This window comes from Protopterus annectens, chromosome 12.part0, assembly GCF_019279795.1.
Source record: "Protopterus annectens isolate FY-2018-M chromosome 12.part0, PAN1.0, whole genome shotgun sequence".
Lineage (NCBI taxonomy): Eukaryota > Metazoa > Chordata > Ceratodontiformes > Protopteridae > Protopterus > Protopterus annectens.
Genome location: NC_056746.1, coordinates 206,733,758 through 206,761,170, shown reverse-complemented (window position 1 = coordinate 206,761,170; position 27,413 = coordinate 206,733,758). Strand labels below are relative to the sequence as shown.

Here is a 27,413-nt window from a genome sequence, read left to right as displayed (position 1 = left end):
ACATCTTTACATCTAGAAACATCATTTGGGGGTATAGACCTTATGGAGGTTAGCCATCATCTCCTGTCTGTCTACATTATTTACTAAGCCTCCTGAAATGACGTGGTCTCAGACAGTGGCAAAATAACTGCCAGAATTGAAATAATATATTTGCTGACAAGTTTGTTTGTTTCAAACTACAAAAATATAATTCACAGTGGAAGTATGTCTGTAGTGCAGCCGCCAAGAGTCTTTAATTACAAGTAAATTTAACATAAAACTAGAAGCTTTGATTCCAGAAAATAATTTTATTCCTCTCAGAAAGTGGGTTAGCTGAAATGTCTAAGATATGTTGTGCTACATTTCCAAATGTTGCTTGGGAAGAAGCTGTAAAAGTAGTTAACTCTCATTATTTTTATAATGAGTCAAAAGACAAAACACTATGGAACATTTAGTAGTCGGTCCAAAATAGTTTTGATGTTTACAAGAGTATATGCAGATGCATTGCAAAGTTTTTACCTAGCATATGCGGGATAACTCTGCCTCTGAGAGAGCTGTCAGAGCAAGATATAGCCTGGAAATTATGATGTGATGTGGAAAATAGTTCTGAAGTGCTCAATAAACTAGTTACATATGCTCCAATGTTAAAGTAATTTGATTTGAGTAAGCCATTTGTGCTGCAGGTAGTGCCAGTCAGAATGTTTTATAACAGCAGTGATCCTGCTAGAAAACAGACCAGTTGTCAGTGAGTCAGGAGTATTTAAGCATGCACAAAACAGAGATGCTGAAGTAGAAATGTATTGATGTGAGAAACTCTGTAAACTGGTCTGTTGTAAAGTTCAGGTGGAAAAAACTGTAAAACCTTGCAAGGCATATTCAGAAAGTGTTTGTACAGGGCATCTCTGGAACTGAAGTGGATATTACTTAGTCTACTGAAAAATGATCCGAAACTAAAATACAGACCAGCTGCATGTAGCAGATAATGTAGAGAAAAAAAAGAAAAATTTGGAGATATACAAACAGTGATTTGTATGCCGCGGTGGTACGGCGGTAGCGTTGTTACCTCACAGCAAGAGGTTCTCCCGTTCGATTCTCGGCTTGGCTTGGGAGTGCCTTCTTTGTGAAGTCTGCATGTCCTCCCCGCAGTTGGGTAGCGTTCGAAAGACATGCGTGCGTAAATGGGCGTGCCTTCGTTGAAGGTTGGGCATTGAGCTGGCACCTCGGCGTTTCGTAAAAATCTACTGCCAATCATTAGCGGACCAGAGTTCCGCTCTGGCGACCCCTTACCAGGAAAAAGCCGAAAGACAAACAACAACAAACAGTGATTTACAAATGAGGATGTTGAAAGATGTTGCAGTGAAAGGTTTGTCTGAACAAAAAACATAACTAAAACAGTAAATTCCACCTTTTTTCAGAGAAGAAATCATTTCTGTCCATGGCTTGATGTTCATAGTTGATGAAATAATAGTTGCCAATCAAATGAGAAAACAAATACTTGCACTACTACACAAATAATTTATGAGAATATTAAAGTATAAACAGAGAGAGATGTAATGTTTTTTTTTCTAAGTATGTTCAGTCTTGACAGATCAGGTAATACTAAACTGCTCCTACCTGCAGAGAGCACAACATAGCCCAAATGAAATTAGCATACTCAGTTTCAGATTTGTTTCATGCCAGTTTTCTGCAACATTTCCAGCAAGAACTAGCTTTGCTATTGAGCACCCTGTTCAACCACAACCTAAGTACAGGCTTCATTCCTGCAGAGTGGAAAGCTGCCATTGCCATCCCCTTGCACAAAAGTGGTGCCACTACTGACTCTGGAAACTACCGCCCAATTAGCTGGACAAGTCTGATCTGTAAAGCCATGGAACGTATTATTATGCAACTCACAAACAAGGATATAGGCAATCTCCAAGCACTTTACCCCACCCAGTTTGGATTCATCAAGGACAGAGCTTGCCTGTTGAACCTGGTTGAATTCTTTGAGACTGTCACCAAGGCTTTGGATGAGGGAAAGTCAGTACATACATCTTACCTTGACTTGGCCAAGGCCTTTGGCACAATCCCCCACTCGAGCATCATCGAAAAGCTAACACAGTTTGGCGTAAATCCCTATTTCATCAGGTGGGTGGCCATCTGGCTCACAGATAAGACCCACAAGATCAAAATAGGCACCTCCACCTCTGACAGCAGACCTGCCACTAGTGGTGTTCCCCAGGGATCTATCCTGAGACCCCTACTGTTTGGCATCTACTTCTCAGAGGTCCAGGCAAAGACAAAAAGCCTGTGGCTGACCAAGTTTACAGATGACTGTAAGTTGGGTGCTGTCATTGACTCCCCAAATGATGTTAACATACTGCAAGAACATCTCACAACAACAAGTGACTGATGCCAAAGTCATGGCCTTAAGTTAAGCGCAAAAAAATGTATTATCATATCATTCGGCAAAAACACTGCCCCTACTGATTACCACATAAGCGGCAACCCCCTAAGCACACAACCTGTGGTAAGAGATCTGGGTATTCAGGTGGACAGCACGCTCACATTTTACCATCATCTAGCGGCAGTGATCAGAAAAGCCTTTTACTTGGTTCATCTCATAAGTGAAAGGATTGCATCCAGAAAAAAGAAAGTTATTACTTCTCTGTACTCCTTCCTCATTAGGCCAGTAATTGAGTATAACCCCCCATTTGGTATGTACCTCTCCAAACACCAGCACCAACTGGAAAGGCCACAGAAATACCTCACAAAGAGAATCCATGACCTCCAAAACCTGTCCTATGAGGACAGTTTCAAATCACTATCACTCTACTTGGTATTGTACAAAATGCTAAGGGGTGATCTGTGTCTCACCTACATAGCAATATCAGACCCTGCCCTACAAGAAATGCTCCATATCCGTAAGTCTAACTCTTCGTGCATTACCCACTCCGAAGGTCTAAATCTAATGTTCGACGACAACAAAACCTGCTGGAGAGACAGGTTTGTCTCTCAGAGGCTGCCCTTTCTATGGAATAGACTTCCCATATATGTCAAAGTATCTCACTGACCCTCTTCAGGCGCAACTTTGAGTGAATGGGAAACCACAGATTTGTCCCAGGGGTTCCACCTGTGTGCCCTCATTGATAGGAGCAACAGGTGCTGACTTAGGTTTCTGTTGTGGGGATAAACTCTTGGCTAGGCTTATAAGGGCCCCAGGGCCATTATCCTAGTAACCTATTGTGATCCTAAGCTATGTGTTTCTTACACAAAGTTACTCCCAAGTTCCCTGACAGACTGATGAGATGCAGCAAATGTGATTAATACTTCAAAGTGTATTTACAGTGCATGTTTTCAAGATGGGGAATACTTGATGTTTTTACCTCTGACAGTAGTTTGCAGTAAACAAATCAAGAACTCAGGAAAACTGAATGTGAGTGGAAATTCAAACATATAACGTCCAGTCCTTAGTAGCAAAAATCCAGTGGTCAAAGTCAAAGAACTTTTCCAGCAATGAAGAATCTTGTGAAAAAGATTTGTTGCAAAAGCTATGAGAAATATTCTTTCACAAAAGCAATGTCTTTCAGCTTCTCCTGTTAGGGGTTGCCACAGCGGCTCACCAGTTCACAGACTGAGTTGACAGAGGAGTTTTTACGGTGTCGAGTTGCTAGCCCAGTGCCCAACCTTCACTGAAGGCACACACACGCACCTACCTGCATGTCTTTTAAAACTCACTTGACCTCCGGGAGGACACGCAGACTACGCACAGAAGGCACTCCAGCTGAGAATCAAATCAGAGAACCTCTTGCTGTGAGTCAGCAACACTAACCGCTGTACCGTGGCCTCATATTTAGAAATATTCCACTGCAGGGATTCCGTCTCAAACCAGCTCAGCTGTTTAATGGCAGAAGGATGAAACCCAGATTAGTGACTTCATCTGCATTGTTGAGAGTAGGTGGCATTACATTTTGGAGATACGAATGCAAAAGCCAGTGGGGGAGGTGTGCAACCAGAAGCTGAAGTAAAGTGGCTGAAAAAAATCTGGTGCATTTTGTGGAGAGAGCTTGTAGGCTATATAGAATAAATGTCACGTGTTTGTATAAGACAGATATGTGAAAACTGAATTTCCAGAAATTTGAGCAGCTAATCATGAAAACCGTGATTTTCAAGAGTTTCAGAGAGAGATTACTGAAGTTGCATCTCCAAGAAAAGCTGGAATACGAAAAGCATATTAAAATGAATATCAGAATTCAAGTGTAATACTCATGTTAATTCTTTAGATGTGGAAGACTGTTGAAGAATCCAGATATAAATATGAACTGTGCAAGAGTTAAAAATGTTTCCATGGACTAACAAGTTTGCATTATTAAAAATGTATTAGACTATATCAAAATTGTTAATATTTTATTGTAAACAGGCCGTGACATCTTAGTGTAGTATTGAGGTTCAGTTCAAAATGTTCAGTGTAATACATGCTTCCTACAAATATACATTTTCTAACTTTTAAATAAGGAAATGTAGAGTTATTGTTTCTCCCTTTTTAATTTCTCCAAATCCTTTGGGTTTCTAATACCATGACGGGAGTGGACTCCATTCTTAAGTCAATTCATTTTTCATTATTTTTATTTCATGCATTTTTTTGTCTGTATTCCTTGACCTAAGTGAAATTATCAACAGAATTGAAAATGTTTAGGTATGGCAAGGGTTACATTTCTGAAGGCAATGGAAAAGAGAAAGTGATGTATAGTATTTAAGGTGTGTTTGAATGAAAGCACATGACTCTGATGATGCCTGTTGAGATGAAAGCACTTGGTCAGTGTTTTGCTGTCCCCTGTGTATTAACATTTAATAAACCAGCATTTTTAGCATGAAGTTCGTGTATGCTGGTCTTTTTTGTTTTGTTTTGTTTATTCAAGGTTTTTAGTTTTGAAAGTATTTTTTTTAAATTCCACATAAGGATTCGCATGAGCTCTGCCTATTCTGCTTGGGCCAAGATCACAACCATTACCACCTGTAATATTTGTCAGGTCTTTGTTCCCAAAACGCTTAGAAGTTGTCTAGCTGTATTAAAATTATATCTGGAGAATCAGAGACTTTAACGCTTAGCTTCCAGGATGGATTCGACATCGGAACACTCAGACGAGCCCCCCCCCCCAGTTAAGAAGGTGAAAAAGAGTAGGCTTGAACAGACTGCTGCGCCCTCCACTCCAGTTGTACTTCTCGAGGCTAGGGAAGGCTCGGAGCTGGAGTCATCGGAGCTTCCTTTGGCAGAAGGCCCGGAGGAAATCGGTTCTTTGCCCAAGGTCACATCCAGGTGTCCGATTTGGTTGTCAAGGGGGGAACCTAAGCTTGTTATTTCCAAGGGTCCATGTTGGGTCTCTCAAATCATCGTATAAGAAGACATAGATTCTGACATTGTGGAGTGCTGGCCGGCATCTGGCCCTCCTACCCTCCACTGCATTTCCAAATCTTTTCCACCAGAAACCCGTAAGAAGAAAAAAACGAAAACAAAACATATTTCTCAGCCTCTGTCTTCTCCGGCCATCGAATAGCCTCCGTATTGACAGGCCTTCACCCAAAGCCACCTTAACACCTTCCTGACCTTGCGTCAGGGCCCAACTCCTTCCCAGGCCTTTACAGCCTCTACCCCCCCCCCCCAAGGGACCTGCCCCCGACGTTCCCTCAGGAGAAGAGGATTCATCTGATGATGAATCCCTTACCTACTCTTGCCAAATTGCTTCTCCTCTGGGATATACCTCCCCAGTGGAGGAGTCCAATGGCACAGACTCCCCAGGTGAAGATCTCATCTGTGGTGAGACCATCAGAAAAATGCAAGACTTCAAGTGGAACAGCAGTCAAGTCACTGAGACCCAAAAGAGGTACTATGAATTACTCCAATTGGAGTCTCCTAGCCCTTCTGCTTTGCCCCCTGTACACTCTGCCTTTCTGGATGCATTCATAGCTGCATCTAAAAACCCTGATTCTCAGCCCCCAGCACCCAACACCCAAGCATCCAGACAGATTCTCTAAGGTGCCTGAGGAAGCAACCTTCCTCTACGAAGCCCCTTCGGCAGATCCTGTAGTTTTTTCAGTGACTATGGGCAAAACTTCCAAGTTGCTTCCCTCCACATCTTTACTGCTCTCTGATAAAGAGAGCAGAATGATGGAACATCTGGGGAAGAAGGTTTACACTTCTGCCACCCTAGCAGTAAGAGCCATCAACTACCAGATGCACATGGCTAAATATTCCTTGGCTCTCATGACAGATGTGGCAAAACAATTGGGAGAGCTCCCTGACTCCACTTTTAAGACCAAGATTTCTTCTCTTGAACTCTTACACTCAAGTTCCTAAACACATCAAGTTCAGCTATGATGGTGTAGAAGCCTCAGCAAAGACTGCTGCCTGTGGGTCTGTCATCAGGAGGTACTCTTGGCTAAGATTGCAACCCCTCCCTGATGACATCAAATCCAAGCTCTTGGGTGCGCCTCTAGACAACAAACACCTGCTTGGCTCAGCAGCTGCTGATCTCTTTAAGGCCCTCCAAATCAAAGGGAAGGAACTGCAGAAACTAAGATGCATCTTTATCTCCCCAGTTCTATGTTTTCAAAGAAATTACCCTGCAAAAACTTCCTTTGTGAGATCCTCAGGTAAGAAAATACAAGCTAAACCTAGAAAGGAACATAGGAAACAGCCCCCAGCTAGGTCTGTCTCCTCTGCTCCCTCTTTTAAGCAGTCATTTCAGGGAAAACCTGGTAGTCTGTGACTACCAGGCTTCTCACCCAGACACCCCTCTTTCCATGCGCCTCTCCCTCCTCACTTTGAAGCAGGTTACTCAGGACTCCTGGGTTCTTCCTATCATAAAGCAGGGATACTTCATGACCTGGGAGGCCAGACCCACACCCAAAGGCATCCCTCACCCACCCCCGAGACCAAATCCCTCTCTTCCCCCCCAGTCCTGCAAGAACTTCTTGCTCAAGGAACCATTCACGAGGTCCCATCTATTGCAAGAGGAAGGGGATTTTATTCAGGAATTTTCTTGGTCCCCAGAAAGGGAAGGTCCCTGGAGGCCTATCCTGGACCTATCCCACCTCAACACCTTCCTCCGAGTACCCTCCTTCAGGATGCTTTCTCTTCCTACTCTTCTACCCCTGATCCTTCCTCAGCCTTTCCTAGTGTCCTTGGATATAAAGGATGCCTGTTTACACATTCCAATCCACCCACTCTTCAGAAAGTACCTCCGCTTCTCAGTCGATTCTGCACATTTCAGTTCTGTGCTTTACCCTTTGGTCTCTCGGTGGCACCAAGATTATTTACAAAATATCTGGCCTCAGTCATGGCATTTGCCAGAACAAAGCGAATACAACATTTTCATTGCCTAGACAACATCCTTATCCAGGCTCCATCAAGCTCCATGGCCTTACAACACCTGCACTTCACCATCTCCCTCCTAAAAGGTCAGGGATTTACCATAAACCTCAAAAAATCCTCCCTGATAACCTCTCAAGTTCAGGTGTTCCTTGGATGTCAGATTCTGCAAGGGAAATGATGGATTGCCTACTACCAGAAAAGATTGTGATGCTCACATCTTTATTAGAGGAAATCCTTCCTCTCAAAGCCATCTCAGCCAGGGAATTCCCAGATTCCTTGGATTCATGGCCTCAATTATCCCTGTGGTCCCCCTGGCAAGGCTACACATGAAGTTCAAATGGTATCTGAGAAGAATCTGGAAACAACACTTACATTCTCTAGAGTTCATGATTCCCATGCTGCCATGCCTGACCCGGGAACTGAAGTGGTGGATCTCCCAGATTCAGTCAAATCCTGGCCTGCCCCTACAGCCCATACCCCTCCCCAACCAGGATATCTTTATAAATGCGATGGACACAGGCTGGGGTGCAACCTTAAGAAAATGGAGAGTGAGTAACACATGGACCCCCACTCAACAGAAAGATTACATCAATATCAAGGAAATGAGAGCCTTGACATTGGCCTTGGAAATTTTCAAGGGCCAGCTTCTACCAGGCACCCTGAGGTGGTACACAGACAATACCACTGTACTGTGGTACATCAATACACAGGGGGAAACAGATCTTTACTATAAGCAGTATTATATCACTTCTGCAGACAATGTGATGGCAGATTCATTAAGCAGGACCATGACCCTGTCTCACGAATGGATGTTGAACAGCGATATGTTTCTGGACCAGGTCCAGAGATGGGGTATTCCAGATGTGGATCCTTTTGCCTTCCTCATGAACAGACAGCTCACGATCTTCTGCTGCAGTGTACCTCACACAGAGATTGGGAAGGTGGATGCTCTCTACATTTCCTGGAAGGAGATGTACATCTATGCATTCCCTTCTTCCCTCTCATACTAAGAGTCCTGCTGAAAATTCAGAAGGAACAGCCTCAAATCTTGCTGGTGACTTCCTGTTGGCCAAGGCAGCATTGGTTCCCCCTTCTATTTCACCTAGCAAAGGGCAATCACCACAAGTTACCCCAGTGATTTGACCTGCTCACACAGGACAAGGGAACACTGTTATACCCCCAACTGTCCACAATGAAGCTCACATTGTGAGTGATAGGGCGTTGATTCCTTTCAGACACCTATACATAGAGGACGTGATCCAGGTTCTGCAGGAGGCCAGAAAACCAACTATCAGAAAATCATACCTGTCAAAATGGAAGAGATTTTCCTTATGGCATCAGAGAAACAACTTGCAACCACTGACGGCAGAGGCCCCAGTGGTCTTGTCTTACCTGTGTGGCCTTATGAAGTCTGGACTAGCCTATTCCTCCTTTAAAATTCACCTATCTGCCATCTCACCATGCCTGCCCCTGGTACCACCTCTAGCATCAAGGTTAGAAGTTAAACTCTTTCTGAGAAGGGCAATACATCTCAGGCCCTCAAGGAAGCCCCATTCCTTCTCCTTGGGATCTGAACTTTGTTCTAGAAAAATTGACACTTCCACCCTTTGAACCAGCCAAAGACTGCACCCTCCAACACTGTACTTGGAAGACTATACTCTTGGTGGCCATCACCTCAGCCAAAAGGGTCTCAGAACTCCAGGCCCTTATGGCAGACCCCCCTTCACTGTCTTTGTCAAGGACAGGGTATGTTAGCATACTAACCCTACCTTCATGCCTAATGTGGGCATCACCTCAGCCAAAAGGGTCTCAGAACTCCAGGCCCTTATGGCAGACCCCCCTTCACTGTCTTTGTCAAGGACAGGGTATGTTAGCATACTAACCCTACCTTCATGCCTAATGTGGGCAATGAGTTGTTCTTGAATCAGACTATCAATCTGCCAACCTTTTTTCCCTCTCTGCAGAACAAGGCAGAGAGGATACTTCATTCCCTAGATGTTCACAGACAGCTCAGGTATTATTGGGCTAAAACCAAATCCCTACACAAATCTGACAGGCTCTTCATCGCTTACCATCCAATAGCTCTGGGTCAACCTGTTTCCAAGCAAACCATATCATCTTGGATATCGAAAACCATTTCATTTTGTTACAGTAACCATGATAGGTCTCTCCCAGCCCCAGTAAGGGCACACTCCACCAGGGCAGTGTCCTCCTCTGTGGCATTCCTTAAAGGATTGTACATGGCTGCCATCCTCAAAGCAGCTACATGGTCCTGCGTTCATACATTCATTAGCCACTACAAACTAGACATGGTCTCTAGAGCCAGTGCAGGATTTGCCAGAGCCATCCTTCATGGGTATGTGGAAAGTGCTTCTGTTCCACCTCCCCTTTCTTAGGACAGGAGCTTTTGTACTCTCCCTGATGTCATGAGTGCAGCAGCATATGAATAAAAGGATGTTGTTCTCCTCTATGTGCTGCTGTATAGTTTCCCACCCAGCCATTCCCCTCACACTTGCTTGATTCCTGACTCTTGGAGTACTCACTCCCTAGTCGCTGATTCTGGCGGCATTCAATTTTGAAGAAGGTGCATGCTAACATCCTCTTTATACCCGACATCCATTTACAATCATCTGAGAGAGAGGCGCAGTACGTCCCGTGCACCCTAGTGGTAACATTTAACTTTTGTATAATGACCGGACATACGAGAGTTTACCAGAGGCAAACTCCCTGATGTCATGAATACAGCAGCATATAGAAGAGGACATCTATGGTTATGGTAAGTTTCTTGCACGGTAATTCTTTGTGTTTTTTCAGCAAGTGACAGGAACGTTCACTTCATAACCATTCTGCAATTTTGCTGTGATAAAAGGAAGGTTGGCCTACACAGAGTCTACATCTGTAAGCCACTGAAATCCTGTCTTACCATGGTGTACCTCAGGTTAGTTGAGCAAATTCTTCATCAGCCTAAATGTATCTTCTAGGGAGAAATATTTTATATTTCAGTAATGAAGTGGGGAAACTCCAGAATTGACTTGCTTGCCTGTCAGGGCAGGCATCAAATGTAGGAGTCCTGCTCCAGGCACACATACAGCGTATCCTTGGCAGTGAAAGCATTCTGTTTCTGTTGGAGTCTGGTCCATTCTTTTTCCCTTCTCTCCCTCCTACTCATTCCAAGTGCTAAAAATACAAGGAAAGGCAAGCCATATCTTAGTAGTACACCAGTGGCCAAGACAGCAAGCAGTATTTCTCTCCGGTAATCCAGATGTCAAGAAAAAAAGTACTTGCCCTTTCTTACCCACTGTACCCTACTGACATAGAGTGGATTCCTGGTACACCCAAACCTAAAGACTATCATAATGGCTGCATGGATTTTGCCTTACTCCCCGTCAGGGATGACTTCTTCCACAACTAATTTGCATACTTCAAAAAGGTTGAGAATCCCACAAATAAAATATTACTTGGCCAAATAGAATGTCTTCTAAATCTGATGCATCTCAAAACTAACCGAGCCAACAGCTGCTTGCTGCATCTGTCAGCCTAACTTATGCATATTTTAATGTTTGCTTGTCAGGAATTCCAACTTGCCTGCCTAAGGACCCTGCACTTCCTCCCATTCTGCAATCAGGTAGTTCTTTAAAGTGATGCTTCACCTTTGACCGTGTAGACACCATATACCATTAAGCAGAGCAATAATGAAACTCATTTTCTGGGGAAGAAAAATAACTTTTACTAGATGGCAGGAGGAACTGAACTGCATGCCTTAATGTGCATATAGCCTTATGTGGCCTTTCACAAGGACAGGGTAGTATTTCAGACAAATCTTCCTTTTTACTTAGTGGGTTTGGAAGTGGCCTTGAGTCAAACTCTTCAACATGGTTGCCATCCAAGACCTCAAAAGAGGGAAGAGGAATGTTTACACATGATGGGTGTACAGAGAAACACGAGATATACTGAAAGGACCAAAGTCTTTTGTCTTACTGATTAGCAGTTGTTTGTTTTATACCAGTTAAACAGGTCAGATTCATGTCTATGCAAACCTTATCAAAATCCACCACTATGACCATTGTAGTATAACAGTAGAAGGCCAGGTTAGAACACATTCCACTATGGTAGCTGTATCTATGGCTGCTTTCTTTAGGGTGCTTCAGCAGTGTGATTTACCATTTGCACCTTCTCCAAACATTACAACCTGGACATACCCTATGCATTCAAAAAGCATGGCATGTTTGCCGCTACAGTCCCTAAAGGTTCGCTGTTAACGTATTTCTCCTTAGCCTACTTCAGTTTACCCCTTGGATATCAAATTTCTTCAGTACTCCTCTGTGTTCCATAATAGAATATCAAATTCTGATAGGTTGTGACATAATGCATTGCAAATTAAATATCAACAGTTACATATGTAATAAGTGCTGAACACTAGGTAAAGAAATAGTGCAACATTTTGGGAAATATAGCGTTAGAAACTCAGTGAACACTATCCGCTTAATCCCAGCTCACTAAAATCAGTCTCAGAATGTTTTGTGTGTATATTCTCTCTTCTGCAAGACTCTAGTTGTACAAGCTGACACCCCCCCCCCACCCCATACTGGGCATTTCTCTACACTGCAAGAACATATCAGTAAGGGGTACAGCAAAGCTGCAAGGAGACTTGCATCCATGCCTGCAGTCTTGGTAGGTATGTGTTTCAACAAGTTTAACACTTTCAGCTTGCTGTAGACGACTCTTGATTTAGCCTTTCTTTTTGAATACCAAAATTTTAAGTATCATTTTTTGGTCCTCTGCATCCACCAACATTAGAGCTGAGCTTCCCACCCCTGTGTTCCTAAATAAGCTGCTTTTAAGGTTGCACAGACTTTGAAAAGAGTGAAGGATCCAAAAACTTACATTTCCATTTACTTCAAGTAGACTGACCTCAAAGACACCATTGACATTAATAGATATTTCGACAGCTGGTTTAGTATAGCAGTGGCATTTCATCAGATTCAATTAATGGTACACAACACTAAGTGCCCACAAAGTAGGAAACATCAGACCAGGTTTCCCTTATTCTCATGTATGGGTAGTTATATTGCAGCACTGATCCTTAATGGTGGACGTTTATATTTATGTGAGCATGCTGTCACTGTGTACATACAGATGTTTAAGTAATTGGATCACTCCTGCAGTATGAATTCTGTCTATCCTTCCACAGCTCACCCTCTTCATCTCATTCAGAGACAGAGTAGAGAAATGGTAGTTGTCTCATCTTTGGGATTTATCTTCTTGGACAAGGAGTGGCCATATTATCGAAGACCTCGGTTGACTTGACAAACCTTACAGTAATAGAAACTTGACATCACTATACCTTGGATCGTCTTCCATAGTGCTCTTAGACATACTTTCTGGTGACTGCTAACCAAATGAAGGGCAGATTGTGTGAGGTGGTCTCTTCTTTATAGCCAAGTGCCATGTGAAGAGACCAGCTTCACTCTAAAGATATCCAGCTGTGCTGCAAGTCTGGTAGTTGAGACATCTATCTGGGCCCAATTATACTGCAGCAGTGAATGTATTACTTGGATATCTTCTGACATTCAACATAAATGGTTCTGCTGGACTGTAAATCATTACCCATGGGAAATGTCTGAAAATGAATTTCTGCTGTTCCTGTTTGACTTCTAGAGCTTTTGTGGATGCCTCAGTGAACTGAACTCTTACTCCACTATAAGGGTCAGTCCAGTGCATATTTCAAACGAAGGTGATATTGAAGCCATTTTTAGTTCTTTTTTTGACACGGAAATATCATTCACCTACTCATTTCTTACAGGTGACATCAGAGATATAATACACCTTGCTTGAGAACTAGTTTGCACTTGTCCTTGTATTGTATAGAGCCATGTGTTAATTATTTAACTCAATAAATGTAACAATTTAAATTGGAAATTCAGAAAGTTCCAAGGTCCATGATGATCTTGGAAAATCATTTTTAAAAGTGTGCAAGTCACTACATGATGTTTTGGAAAACATGCACTTAAACATAGAGCTAGAAACCTAATGATTTACTTGGACCAAAAGAAACTTGACTTGGCACAGATGAGCTGAATTCATGTTAAGCTTTCCACCTGTGACTTTTAGAAACTCAGAAAGATGGAGTCTCCTAAAAAGTTAGCTGTTAAAGAGACTGCAGACAGGAATCGAGTTCTTTAAACACACTGTCATGTCCTGCTGAGGATAGTAGATACACAATTTGGTGAGGATTCACTTGTGTACTCCGTAGTCCCACACTTTATTTCCAGTGAATTCTCATCTGTCCTGACCCCTTCAACAGCAGGTAGTGGGTTATAACTTCAGCTGCTGCACAGGCCTCAGACAAGGTTTCTGAGATATCTAGGCCATATGACAAGTCAATGTTCCCTTGAAGGATGTCTCCTTTTCCAGAAATTTGGTTACCTGTCTCCAAGTTTGCTGTATAATGGTTACTGCAGCTGTTCTTAACAGCAGTCAAGAACCAGGCCTGATAAGTTTGGTAGGCCCAGCATTTGGGAAATGTTGGTATCTGCCAGCCAAGCTGGCCTGATTTCTAAGGCTCAGGTATCAACCATGTGAGTGGTGCCTCAAATGGACCTTGCCTACATAAAATTCATGAAGCATCTCCCAGCCTCGCAGAAGATAAATCCTTCAGTGTTACAGCCCGAAAGGAACTGCAGGTACCAAACTGCCTAACATAATTCCAGACAGGGGAACATCTCTTATCTTTGGGTTAAGGTGAATCTTTCAGCTAGATTCTCTCTTACCTTTACATTTCATTGTAATGCAATTGCTGAAGGTTATATGGCACCTGAGACCACTTAAGAAACTTGTACCTCCAGAAGGGATCTTAATTCTATAGTTGAAAAGTTAACCCTAGCCACTTGTGATGTGGTCCTCAGTGATGCTAGCATTTTCTTCCTGAAATTGCTGCCCTTGGCATCTATCACTTTATCTAGTAGAGTATGTGAATTTCAGATGCTCGTGTTCAAGTAGGTCTTGACATGGATAGTGAGTTTTTTATCTTTTTCCTCCTCCTTGCCTAAGGTGATCTCTAAAGTAGCATTCAACCAGCTGCCCAACATCCTGCTCTCAAACCAAATCTACAGAATGAAGGGGAAGTAATTTGACATTTGTTGGATGTTTGCTGACAACTTGGGTATCATATAATTCACAAGAAAGGGGATCAGAGAGGCCTCCTTTATGCCTTGAAAGACACCCTGAGGCTGCAGTAGGATTGCATTCTGGCAACAAGGCAGCCATCACAGCAGCCTTCTGTGCAAATGTACTTTCACAAGGCATTTTCGAGGCAGCTGGAAGGGTGTCTGTTCAACACATTTTTAAGCATTAAAAGCTGGGTGGCCTTTTTAGCCAATAGGGTATGGTTTGCCAGTCTAATTTTGCAGTGCATTTTATGAATACTTCTCCTTAGAGGGTGTACTTCACTGCTGGTTTGGCACTCTTCATATGTATAAGGAATGTATACTGCAGCAGAAATCCCTGTTATGAGCATAGTGCAGCTATATCAGAACACACCATAACAATAGATGTTCTTCGTGTTTCACTGTTGCAGTCATCATACTCTTGGTTATCTGCCTGCAGGCAGCCCTCAGTCGGCCCAAATACCAGAATCTTAGGATTTCTGCATCGGATGCTGTCGCCTCTTCCACGATGTCAGGTCTTCAGGGGGTGTAAAACAGGCAGCCGACACCATTACACCAGTCTTTCTTGCCGAGAAGGAGCCCGAAGCAGAAGCAGTTTGCAAGTGCCAGTCGGCCGCTACCTGAAATTTTTGTTTTTTGAGTTTCAAACCTGAAGTCTTCGAAAGCTAAGTACCCCATTGGGGATCCTTTTTTCTTGCTCTAACCGATGTCAGAAAAAGTTAACAATTGTCTTGCATGTGGAAAGCAAATACCCTCACAGAGATTTTCATTCTTACTACATCACCTGTTTAGGCCCAGACCACGACGTCCCTCGCTGTTGGTTTTGTGCCTTGTTTAATGCCCGGTCGTTGGTTTGTCTTAGTCACTAAATTCTTTCGCTCTCGTTCTCTGTATTCTGGAATGGCTTCGATAAGCCATCTGACTACCAATGTTCCGAAAAAACGTAAAGATAAAGCCAGAGACAGACCACATAGGTCCAGAACTGACGATGATGCTTCCGTTAAGCTAGTTGCTAGTCTGCCGGTACTCAGTGAGACACCTTTACAGCTCCTGATGCCTGCTTCTACAGATTCGCAGGCCTCTGCTGAGACCTATTTGGAGTCCGTTATGCCACGAGATGCTTCAACTATGGAACATTCAGATGTCTCTATTTTGGATGGGTCCGGAGCCGCTGTGCAGGCACCAGCTTCTGAGGGTGTACTCTGACCTACCAATGTTTGAATTGAACAGACAACTTTGTTTTTAGCTAAAACTACCAAGTTTCTCAGGCCCAAAGTACACACTACGTCTATAAAACAGATGACCAAAGCGCATGCTCAAGCTCCCATGCCACAAAAACAAATGCTTAGAATGGCTGAAGACCTTATTTACCCTAATTAGGGGAAGCCAGCCTTCCTCTGCTGAGAGACAAAGAACTGAGTTTCATTCTGATTCTGCAGACCAGGAGTCCGATGACTCTGACCTTTCTGATTATCAAGACATGCCCTTATCAACCTATGATGATTCAGATGCAGAGAAATCCATTCCCTGTGCCTCCCCTCAGAGGATTTTTCTTTTGGTGAAACCTTGCATACTTTGAGAGCATTTCTGCTGGGAATGCCAGGACTACCCTCAGTCCAAAAAGAGACCCAGAGAATTTTGAGTTGCCCTCAGCACAGGCCTCTAGCTATAACCCCTGTCCTGGATGTCGTAATTGATATCTTCATGGAATCCAGTCTTACTCCAGACACTTTACCCCCGGCCCCTAGAAAACCTGACAGGTACTACAGAGTACCTGATTCTCACAAATTTCTCTTTAAGAATCCTACTGTGGATACAGAGACCATTTCCCAGGGATCTAAAGAGATTAAGGCTACTACAGCCAAAAACCCTACCCCTTCAGACAGGGATTCCGGAGCTTTAGACAGATGGGGTAAGAGTGTGTATACCTCTGCAACTCTTGCTGTCAGGGCATTGAATTGCCAGTTTCACATGTTGAAGTACCAGCAACATATTATGGAGCTAATTAAACAAAAAAATTGTGTTACTCCCAGATTGTGCATAAAATAAAGATTTACAAGAGTTAATGCATTCTGCAAACCAAGTTAGTAAGCATACTTTGCAGTATGGCTTTGATGCCCTAGAAGCATCTTGCAGGGCTGCGGTCACTGGGTCTGTACTGAGAAGGCATGCATGGGTGAAGGAACAAACATTGCCACATAACGTCAAATCAAAATTACTAGATGCTCCTTTAAATAAGGACTGTTTGTCTGGCACCAAAGCAGAAGAGGTTCTTAAAAAGATGGAAGAAAAAGCTACATCTTTGCAAACTGCTAAAGAATTCTTACAAGTGTAGCCACCTAGATTCAGTAGGCCTTGGCTTTCTAAAAATTGTTCCTTTCCAGCCCCTTCCAGGCCTTCTCAGTCCAAACTCAGAGGAAACAGGCCACCCAGACTACAGTCTCAGGCTATGCAGAGATCTAAACAATGGAGTGCTCCCACCTCAAAAACAGAGAGTGGTAAGCCGCCCCCTTATGGAAAGAGTTCACAATGACTTTTCAGTTATCCTTCCCAGCCCTGCCCCATTACTTGTGCCCATAGGAGGAAAACCTGTCCTTCATGCAAAAAACTGGATATCCGTTACTCTGGACCAATGGGTCCTAAACATTGTATCCCAGGGGTACAGATTCTGCTTCCATTCACTGCAAACCCCAAGTGGGTTTCCAGACCTTCCTCCAAACCAGTGGGCAGAAGCTCAAAAGCAAGTACTTTCCCTGCTCAATATCAGAACTATTCAACCTGTTCCAGTAGAACAAAGGGCGCAGGGTTTCTACTCCAGGCTTTTCCTGGTGCCCAGAAAAGAGGGCTCTTGGTGCCCAATCCTGGATATATCAATTCTCAACACCTTTCTGGTGGTCCCAACATTCAAAATGCTTACCCTGCAGCAGCTTCTCCCTATACTAGCCAAGGATGCCTGGTTAGTCACCTTAGACTTGAAAGAAGCTTATCTGCACATCCCCATAAGGGAGTCTTGCAGGAAATATCTATGCTTCAGGGCACACTGTATGCACTATCAGTTCTCTACACTTCCCTTTGGCATATCTACTGCGCCCATAGTATTCATAAAGTGCCTGGCTCCAGCCATTGCATACTGCAGGCAGAGAAATATCCAAATTTTCCCATACTTGGACAATTGCCTGATTCAGGCAGTCAGTCAGGAATTGCTACTTCAGCACCTGGCATTTGTACAAAGCCTCCTCACTTCACTGGGGTACACCATCAATGAAAAGAAATCATAACTGGTGCCCAGTCAAAAAATTGTATTCCTGGTAGCAAGCTTGAACACAACTTCCCAGATGGCATTTCTCACTCCAGATAAACAGGTCTATTTGACCAACTATTTCAAACAAATGGCCACCAAAACCCAGCTATCTGCAAGGAAAGTACTGCAAGCCCTTGTGTTCATGGCCTCATGTATTCTGCCAATTCCATATGCAAGACTGCATATGAGAAAACTTCAGTGGTACTTGAAAAGTCTTTTGTGCCAACATTCTTAGGACCTGGAAACAGTCATTCCAATCATACCTTGTCTAATGGCAGAAGCATGCAACCACAACAAGGGACTGCCTTTCACTCAACCACTTGCCGCTCAAACCCTGACAACAGACACATCAGAGTATGCAAGGGGGGCTCACATGGCAGGCAGATGCATTCAGGGGAAGTGGAGCCCAGGCCAAATTCTCCTGCACATCAATCAAAAAGAGATGCTAGCTATACAGAATGCTCTGGCAGCTTTCAAATACCTAATCCTTCCAGGACAGCTGCTGATAAAAACAGACAACACCACAGTTATGTGGTACATAAACAAGCAGGGGGGAACCCATTCTTACCCACTCTGCAGGTTAGCCATGGCCCTGTGGAACACAACCTTGAGCAACCAAGTGCATCTACAAGCTCAGTTCCTGCCAGGCAAACAAAATTCACTGGCAGACTTGAGCAGAAATCTCCTAGACCCACATGAGTGGAAATTGGAGCCTAACACCTTCAACCTTCTAATCCAGAGGTGGGGAACACTAGAGGTGGACCTCTTTGCCTCCCCTGAAAACCACTAATTGAGCAAATTTCCACCAGGAACCCTCAGAGCAGGGCCTGGAAGGTGGATGCCCTATCTTTCCAATGGGAAAACCTCTCAATTTATGCCATTCCCCCTCTTCCCCTCCTTTCAAAAGTACTACTCAAGATCAAACAGGACAGGCCAAGGGCAATTCTTATTACCCCAGACTGGCCACACCAGCACTGGTAACCCCCTCTTACCCACTCTGACAACAGTGCCACCCTGGCACCTTCATCAGACCCCTACCCTGCTGTCTCAGCAGGAGAGACAGATTTTGCATCCACAGTTACAAACCCTAAACCTTGCAGCCTGGCTTATCCCCTGAATACACCACCAGCAGCCTTCAGCACACAGGTGCTGGATATCATTCTTGAAGCCAGAAGGCCTAATACTAGGAAATCCTATGCTGAAAAATGGAAAAGATATTGTTGCAATCAGTCTCAAGGAAAGGACACAGCAGTGCCCTCCTTACCTCAAATCCTGGATTACCTAGCAGAGCAACTCCACAGAGGCCTATCTTTCTCCATTAAGATTCATGCCTCTGCCATCTCAGCTCATTATAATACTGAGCCACCTGTATTTTCTCACCCTCTCATCAAACAGTTCCTGAGAGGGGCTAACAACTTAAGGCTCCCTGGGAGAGCACCCACCCCTGCCTGGGACCTTAACTTTGTACTGGAAAAGCTCACGCTTCCCCCTTTTGAACCTGCTGCTTCAGCAGAGTTAAAATTCCTCTCTTGGAAAACAGCCTTGCTTTTTGCCATAACTTCAGCAAGATGAGTGTCTGAGTTACAGGTACTAATGGCTGTGGAACCCTTCATTATTTTCCATCCTGAAAGGTTTTCCCTCAGGACTAACCCGTCCTTTATGCCAAAGGTGGTTTCCAGTGTGGCTCTAAACTAATTCACCCATTTGCCAACCTTCTTCCTTAATCCTCAGAGTAAAGGGGAATAGATCTTGCACTCCTTGGATGTGCACAGACAGCATAAACTGGACAAGAAAACTTTTTTCTTTACTGAATTCGGATTCTGGTACCTCTGCCTTCGCCTTCAAATGGAACAGACAGCTCAGGTTCTACCTTGACAGGACTAAACCTTTCAGAAAATCTGACTAACTGCTATTCAGCTTTGCTTCAGGGGCAGAGGGCAAGGCCATTTCAAAGCAAAGCATTTCCAAATGGATAGCACACTGCATCCACTTCTTCTACAAGCACCATGGAAAACCTACCCCACAAGGGATCACACCACATTCCACTAGGGCTACTTCCACATCTGCAGCATTTCTCTGGGGAGTCCCTACAAGGGACATTCTGGAAGCTGCAACCTGGAGTTCTGTACACACCTTCACCAAGCATTACCACTTACCTATTTTTTTCTAAATCCAGAGCTGGATTTGCTACAGCAGTCTTACAAGGCCTGCTAGCAAGCCCTAACACTTCTTGACTGCCTCTACCCTTCCTCAGCTTTGGGAATCAACCCAAGTGTGATGACTGCAACAGTAAATCACAAAGAACATAGTACAGTTGTGTACACTTACCATAAATGTAGATGTTTGAGTGTATTCAATGTTGCAGTCCTGGTTTCCCTCCCTCCAGCCCCCTGGTTTTCTCTCTCTTTTCTACCTCTCCTCCCTATGGCCATTTTTAATGGCAGTGGTATTTACTTTTTACTGCTGGTGTTCCACACCATATACTAGCTTCCTATTTGGGGGGCTCCTGACATTTGGGGCAAAAAAAACTGATGTAATGGCATCAGCTGCCTGTTTTATACCCCTGACGAACTGACATCATGGAAGAGGCGACAGCATCCGACGCAGAAGTCCTAAGACTCTGGTATTCGGGCCAACTGAGGGACTCGATCATCTACATTTATGGTAAGTGTACACAACTGTACTATATTCAAGTAGACAGATCAGCGTTATGGTACAGGCACCTGTCTTCCTGACGATCCTAACTCCCCCCCCCCCCCCCATGTTCTTCTCATAGCCTTTGAACAATTCTGGGGAAGAAGCGATGTTATGGCTATACCTTGAATCCTTGTAAGATTTGAATATTTCTATACAGCCAGCTAGTTCTGCAAACTCAGTGTAGGAGACTTCTTCGTACAGAGCAGGAAGTAACTGCTGTGCATGCACTTGCTAGAACCGTCCCCTTCTGTCATAAGGTTACAAGTGGATGAGAGTCTGGTGAACAGGCAGAGAGGAAGGTCTTCATGGGTTTCAGACACCAAGGACCCTGTGTGTGTGTGTATATTAGAAGTGTAGGTAGCCATTCTGACACCTAAGGCCATTCCTTAATCTGCCCCCCCCCCCCAACCTTAAAGTGAGATGCAACAAAGGTCCTTTCTCTACTTTTAAAATAACAGGGAGTGCTAAGAATTTCTGAATGCTGATAATCAAGTAAACCACACATGGAGTGCTCTGAAAATGCTTTACTATTATCTGATTATGCCCCCTGATATTTTCTACCCTAGCTACACTTCTGGTGAATATTATTAAATATTTCTATAACTTTTATTTTACATAAAAAATATTTCCTCCAAAAACAATTACTTATCCTAGACCAACCTTTTCATTAAGTGAAAGAGCTCTTTTATGTGCAGAATATATTTAAATTGTGTATAAGCTAATAATAAAACAAATACAAAACAATTTAATAGATAGCTGTTATCCAAGCACAGCAATGCTTTAAAGGATGTGTGCGACATAGAAATAATGGACCTTCCAGGGGTGCACAGACCTTCCACCTGCAGCGTCAGGCCTTGCAAAATCCTTGGATGGGCTGTAATTTCTCAGTGACACCCACAGTGTCAGGCATTTTTGCTTACTTATCACTGCCTTTATAGCAAATTATCATTGCATATTCTAAGGGACAATGCATGAACAAGGACAGGGAAAATGTTCAGCTTTTGTCTAAATGGTGTCTTGACAGCAAATAAGTCTTTTTTTAATAAAATATATAAACGTTTTCATGCTTTGGATTGCTGCTACGTGGCCTTCAGCAACTTTATTGTTCTGTTTCCCATGAATTACTTTTGAGCAAGAGTAACATGCTTAAAAGTCAGTTGATAGCATCTATAAACTGCTGATGTTAAGTTGTCAATCTCGCCTTCATTCTTGCTTGATGGGTTCGGAGCCGATCCTCGGCTCCGACTCGGCACTTGCTAAGCTCGAGAGTCACTTTTACCAGCTCGAGGCAGCCCCATATCCCATGATGCAAGGCAGTAAGTACCCAGATCTCGTTTGCCGCTTCGCTGATGAGGTCCTCCTTTTGCCAGCTCCTGGTAAGTGAATTGTTACTTTACTATTTTAGCCCCTTTTTACAAAAAAACCTTAAATTATTAGTTTTAACTTAGTTTTAATCCATTTCTGATGGAAAATCTCCCTGTCTCCTCATAACTTTTAGTCAGACTTTCACCCATCCCATCCCCCCCCTGTTAGGGTGTGTGTGTGTGTCTGTTAGTGATACCTTTTGGTATATTTAATTTAATTTCTTGGACTGGTGTGTGTGTGTGTGTGTTTTACACCATGTCTAAAGAAAGGGTCTCAGGCTTTAAGAAGTGTGACTCGTGCTGTCAGAAGATGTCTCTGACAGACGGTCACACTTCTTGCCTGTACTGTCTGGGGCCTCTTCACCTGCAGGACTCCTGTGCTATATGTCATTCTTTTAGCCAGAGAGTCCTGCAGTAAAGAAGAAATAAATTGATTTTGAGGGGCCTTCTTAAGCCGGAGGGCTCTCCGGCTAAGTCGGCCCCATCTAAGACTTCTAAGTCTTCCAAGGCCCAGGCTTCTGTGTCCAAGCCTGTGGCCTTGGCTCCGACTCATTCAGAGTCGAGATCGGCTCCGGCTGGAGCCGATTCTGGGTTACCTAAACCTTCGGCACCGATGGCCATCTGTGCCGACTCTGGTTCGACCACTTTGGTGTCGGCTCCGATCGGTTCCGACCACCATGTGGCCCAGGCATCGGTGTCGGCTCCGATCGGCTCCGACACCCTTACATTTATGGCCGTATCGGCTCCGGCTGGAGCCGATGCATCGAAGCTACCTGTCGGTGCTGAGAAGTTGTCGGCTCCGACAGTTTCAGTAGTTTCATCGGCTCCGATGGTTCCTTCGAGGAAGAGGTCTAGGTCCCCTTCCTTGGAGCCGATACTTTCGGCTCCGGCTTCGCCTCTCCTCTCGGAGTGGAGCCATCGGAGCCGATCTTCAAGGTCATCCAGGCTTTCTGACCATGATTTGGAGAGAGTGGTCAGTAGATTACTAAAGTCACAGGCACTGGCCCAAATGCTACATAGTCCGTCTCAGCAGACGACTATTAGTCCACACCCCATTGCAGTTCCTCCTTCGACTCTACCTCAGAGTTTGGAGTTGGAGTCTTCGGGAATGGTTTCTGCTATGGCTGAGGGACAGATACCCCTTCTGCTCCTTCAGCCTCTACTCTTATCTCCTCTTGAGACCTTCCTTAGAGGGATTCGTGGCCGGGCTTCCTGGTCTCCTCCGAGGGGTGAGTGGCATCGACCCTTGTCCGAGCCCGCTCTTCCCTTGGAGCCTCGGCCTTAGTGAGCTCGGCTCCGACATCTGCCTCGAGCCTTCCTTTCGGTGGGTCCTGGAGTTCCTAGTTCTTGAGCGGGTTCTCTCGGACCTTCCTGGGAGGGGCCTTGAGGTAATGAAGAGTGTGCTGGCCACTGGTCTCAGCCAGCAGTCTATTCCCTTAGCTCCTCCCTCTATGGTGCCTGTTGACATCTCTGCCACTTCTCTTTCTCCAGGACCCAGAGATCCTCCGCCTCAGGTTTCCCCACTGGGAATATATCCCCCTCTTCCGAGGATTCTCCTGATTTGTCGGGGGATCCTCCGTGGAAGAGGACTTGTAAGAGGAAACACGTAGACTCCCCCGAGTCTATCACTTCAGATACTGACTTAGATGAGTCAGAGGGATCCCCAAGATCCCCCTCTGAGGATGTCTCCTTCTCAGACATCCTAGAACTCCTTAGACAGAGGGGAAACTGGCCCACCAATAATCCCTCTGAGGATGATTCAGTATACCTGGAGGCGTTTGGATCTCGGCCCTCCACCTCCTGGGTGTCTCCTCCTTTCAACCCCCTTATGCAGGTTATTGCTCGAAAGGCGTGTACTGCTCCTGACTCTGTAGAGCCTGTCCCTAGGAGGCCTTCTAAATTTATTACTGCCCCGTCGGACAAGCAATTCCTTACAAAAGGTGTCCCCGCTGATGCCATGGTGGTGGCGGCTGCCACCAAGAAGGAACTTGCAGATCCTTCCGTACCTGTCCATCCTCCTAATAAGGACTCTAGGACCATGGATAGATATGATAAGCGGATGTTTTCTTCAGCGACCTTTGCTATGCGTTCGCTGAACTATCTTTGTCACTTCACCAGACTCCAAAGGGATATCCTTAAGGAGCTAGGTGAAGTTGTGCAGGATCCTACAGCTGCGGGGCTCAGGAAAAATTGCTTCGCAGCTAGGAACCCTTAACTCCATTGCAAACTCCTCCATGCGGCTTATATCATATGCTGCTGATGGAGCAGTAGGCCGCAGGTACAGGTGTGGCTCTTAGACGCCAAGCCTGGATGCGGCTATGTAATTTTGCAGATCCCTTTAAGGCGTCCTTCACAAACTCTCCCTTTGATGGGTCAGCTTTGTTTGGCCCTCAAGTGAAGGAAACGTTGACCAGGTGTGAGCAGGACGGCAAAACTCTTTCTGCCGTAGGAGTCCGTTTTTTCACCCCTTCTAGACCTTATCCCAAAGGACAGAAGGGTGGCAAAATGTGGTTCCGCAAATCCCAAGGAGTCACGCCGGATTCACGTGGTCAGTTTACCCCTAGAGGCAGAGGGGGTAACAACAACAGATGCCGCTCTAGAGGCAGAGGGGGTCCACAAAACCAGGGAAACAGAGAGTCTCTTTCTGACGAGCCCTTTCAGCATCCCTGAGATGTTGCCCGGCTGTCCCTCCTTGGAGGCAGTCGGGGGAAGACTATCACTGTACCCAGAAGCCTGGCGTTCTCTCACTCAAGACAGATGGGTACAGTCGATCATATCCAAGGGTTACAAAATTCCTTTCGAGGAAAGTCCTTTCTATCCCTCAAATTCCCTTCCAGATGTACCACCCGGTCTAAGGGAAATTGCAGAGTTGGAAGTCTCAAAACTACTGCAAAAAAGAGCCATTCAGCCAGTTACAACAGACCATTCAGAGCCCGGAATCTACTCAAGGTTCTTTTGGTCCCCAAAAGGACGGAGACTGGAGACCAATATTGGATCTCAGCAGACTCAACAAGTCTGTGAGGAAGACAAGATTCGAATGGTCACTCTTCAGTCGATTCTGCCCTTCTTGCAGAAGGACAACTGGATGTGCTCAATAGATCTTCAGGATGCGTACTATCACATAAAATTTCACAGACGCTCCAGGAGATTTCTCCGCCGGCTGGGGTCCAGTCATTTCCAGTTCAGAGCCCTGCCCTTTGGTCTCACCACAGCCCCCAGAGTGTTCACCAAATGCATGGCAGTGGTCACGGCTCACCTGAGACGTCAAGGATTCCAGGTGTTTCCGTATCTCGACGACTGGCTCCTGTCAGCCACCACCAGGCATCAGCTTGTTCAAGCCAGGGATTACACAATAAATCTTTGTTCTCATTTGGGCATCTCAATCAACTTCGAAAAGTCATCCTTATTGCCCTGCCAGTCTGTTACTTTCATAGGCGCAAACTTAAACACTGTTCGGATGTCAGCTACCCTTACAGACCAAAGAGTTTCAGACATTCAAAGTCATGTCAGGATCATTCTAGCCAACAAGAAAGTACAGGCCAGAATGGTTCTAAAGGTATTAGGTCTCATGGCTGCGGCCATTACTCTTCTTCCCCTGGCTCGCTTCTACATGCGCCTTCTTCAGTGGATGTTGTTCACTCAGTGGTCTTACCAACAACTTCCAATGCGTCACCAAATTCTGGTGACACAGATTTGCAAAAATCATCTTGCTTGGTGGATCACTTCTCCCCAGATTCACCAAGGCAGACACTTTGTACCCCCATCCCCGGTAGCCACTGTCACCACGGATGCCTCCCTGATCGGGTGGGGGGGGCATTATCAGGGCAGGATGGTTCATGGGACGTGGCAACCATTCGAGTACCACCTGCACATAAATGTCCTAGAGATGAGAGCAGTGCTTTTAACATTGCAAGCCCTCAACGACTCTCTTCCTGTAGGGACAATTGCAGTCCACACAGACAACATGTCTGTAGTTTGGTATATCGACAAACAGGGCGGAACCAAGTCCTACCCCTTGTGTCGAGAAGCGCTCAGACTGTGGCAATGGACTATCTCCTCTCATCGGTTTCTGGTAGCAATGCACATCCCTGGGAACACCAACATTTTAGCGGACAGATTGAGCAGAGCTATTCTCATGCCTCACGAGTGGTCTCTCAAGCAATCTATAGTGGAGGAGATTTTTCTGCAATGGGGTCGCCCATGTTGCGATCTTTTTGCTACTCCCCAAAACAGCAAATGCCCAGACTTCTTCTCTCTCTTCCCTCTGTCAGGCCATCCCCCCAGAGACGCTCTGACCCAGGATTGGCCCCAGGGACTGCTTTATGCCTTTCCTCCTTTTCCTCTGATCCCTCAGGTTATCCAGAAAGCTACCGTTTTGAGAGCCAAAATGATTCTCATTGCTCCTTATTGGCCTCAACAAATTTGGTTTCCGTTCCTCCATCGTCACCTTTTGGTGCAGCCGTGGCATCTGGACCCAGTGCCAGATCTTCTGGTTCACCAATCCAGTCAGCTGCACCGGTCTATCCCTTCTCTCAACCTCTCAGCATGGTTGCTCCACTTCCTTCCTTAGCCAGGCTTCCTTTGATCTCTAACCCTGTTAGAGACATCATAGTAGCTTCTTTAAAATCCTCTACCAGGAGGATTTATACAAGCAAATGGAAACGTTTCTCTTATTGGGCTAAAGCCAAGAATATTGATCCCTTCACTGCCCCAGTTCAGGCAGTTTTGGACTTCTTAGCGGAGATTTTTCATGCAGGCTCCTCTTCTTCCACAGTTAGAGTTCAATTGGCTGCTATCGAACTTTCATGTCGGGATCGCAGATCACAATATTATGTCCCATAGGCTTTATAAAGCCTTCTTGAAAGGAATTTTCCTGCTAAAGCCTCCAATCAGGAATCCTCCTCCTCAATGGGATCTAAATTTAGTGCTGACATCCTTGATTCTTCCCCCCTTCGAGCCAGCTGTTTCTTGCTCCCTAAAATTTCTTTCTTGGAAAACATTATTCCTAGTAGCTATTACATCGGCCAGGAGGGTGTCTGAACTTCATGCTCTATCGGTTCGACCCCCCTATTTGGTCTTTCACAAGGACAGAGTATCATTGAGAACTAATCCAACCTTTTTGCCTAAGGTCGCCTCAAAGGCTAATTTGAATCAATCCATTGATCTCCCTGTATTTTTTCCAAACTATTCAAACAGATCGGAACAAAAATTACATTATCTTGATGTCCACCGCCAACTCAGATATTATTTGGACAGAACTAAACAATTTAGGAAATTCGATCAACTCTTTGTTTCCTATGCGGATAACAGGAAAGGCCTTCCTGTCTCTAAAGTGACTTTATCTAGATGGCTTTCTTCTGTCATCTCTGAAATTTATCTGCTCAGGGGAAAACAGCTGTGCTCAAAACCCAAAGCACATTCAACTAGGAGCTTAGCTACTTCTACAGCCTTTCAAGCTAGACTTCCTTTAGACACTATTTGTGCAGCGGCCACTTGGGCCACTCCTCATACTTTTGTTTCCCATTACAAATTGGACTTGGCCTCCAGGGACAGAG

General features: G+C 44.8%; 1 protein-coding gene across 1 annotated transcript in view; it reads left to right on the top strand.

Annotated features, from left to right (window-relative positions):
• The window catches only part of ABCA3 (ATP binding cassette subfamily A member 3), a gene marked incomplete in the record, with an annotated part of 1,818,321 nt that overhangs the window by 1,447,167 nt on the left and 343,741 nt on the right, over nt 1–27,413 (top strand).